The following is a 601-nucleotide window of genomic DNA, read 5'->3' on the forward strand; positions in this document are numbered from 1 at the left end:
GCGTCTAGAAATTTATCACTGTCAATTAAACCTTCTTTCACTGCGACCCCGAGATTTCTGCAGGCAAAAGCTCTCCCACTTGATCACACGAACCACCCCTTTGCTTGCAACAACAACAATAACACCTGCAAAAAATAATAATGATAAGCAACATAAAAGCAATTCAGTCTAACAAAAAAACGGCCCAAAAACAGAAATTAAAAGATCTATATATATAGATAAATCAACTAAATGGATGATAAACGAAACGAAATAAAATCCGCCTAACAAAAAAGACCCTAAAAAAATAGAAGTTGAAAAAGAGAAACATAAATATATAAAAAAGAACAATATTTTTTATTTTTTTTTTTACCGCCCACGCCTCCTAAATTTCTCACGCCTACCAGTCCTTAGGCCTCCCGGAAGACAAAAAGTCCCTTCAAACGGGGTTCCCCAAACCAATTTATCGCAGCATCAGCCCCGGAGATGGCTAAGAGATGCTAGGCTAATGAGTGCTACTTACACACTCTTCACAACCACTAAATTACATGCGAGATGCGTAAATCACTAACAGAGGGGGGGGAGGGGAGGCTGGCCTGCCACACGACCGTGAGTGAGGTCT

Source organism: Penaeus monodon, chromosome 34 (assembly GCF_015228065.2).
Source record: "Penaeus monodon isolate SGIC_2016 chromosome 34, NSTDA_Pmon_1, whole genome shotgun sequence".
In the NCBI taxonomy this organism is placed as follows: Eukaryota; Metazoa; Arthropoda; class Malacostraca; order Decapoda; family Penaeidae; genus Penaeus; species Penaeus monodon.